Source organism: Bos indicus x Bos taurus, chromosome 19 (assembly GCF_003369695.1).
Source record: "Bos indicus x Bos taurus breed Angus x Brahman F1 hybrid chromosome 19, Bos_hybrid_MaternalHap_v2.0, whole genome shotgun sequence".
NCBI classification, from domain to species: Eukaryota; Metazoa; Chordata; class Mammalia; order Artiodactyla; family Bovidae; genus Bos; species Bos indicus x Bos taurus.
Window position 1 is genome coordinate 459,553 of NC_040094.1, and position 786 is coordinate 460,338.

Consider the following 786-nt stretch of genomic DNA (forward strand, 5'->3'; position numbering starts at 1 on the left):
AGACTCTTGAGAGTCCCTTGGACTACAAGGAGATCCAACCAGTCCATTCTGAAGGAGATCAGCCCTGGGATTTCTTTGGAAGGAATGATGCTAAAGCTGAAACTCCAGTACTTTGGCCACCTCATGCGAAGAGTTGACTCATTGGAGAAGACTCTGATGCTGGGAGGGATTGGGGGAAGGAGGAGAAGGGGACGACAGAGGATGAGATGGCTGGATGGCATCACTGACTCAATGGACGTAAGTCTGAGTGAACTCTGGGAGTTGGTGATGGACAGGGAGGCCTGGCGTGCTGCGATTCATGGGGTCTCAAAGAGTCAGACACGACTGAGCGACTGATCTGATCTGATCTGATACTGTATTGGTGTTTTTCTTTCTGGCTTACTTGACTCTGTATAATAGGCTCAGTTTCACCCACCTCATTAGAACTGATTCAAATGTATTCTTTTTAATGGCTGAGTAATACTCCATTGTGTATATGTACCACAGCTTTCTTAACCATTCATCTGCCAATGGACATCTAGGTTGCTTTGCTGTGAAGCCATCTGGACCTGGGCTTTTATTTGCTGGAAGATTTCTGATTACAGTTTCAATTTCCGTGCTTGTGATGGGTCTGTTAAGATTTTCTATTTCTTCCTGGTTCAGTTTTAGAAAGTTGTACTTTTCTAAGAATTTGTCCATTTCTTCCATATTGTCCATTTTATTTGCATATAATTGCTGATAGTAGTCTCTTATGATCCTTTGAATTTGTATGTTGTCTGTTGTGATTTCTCCGTTTTAATTTCTAAT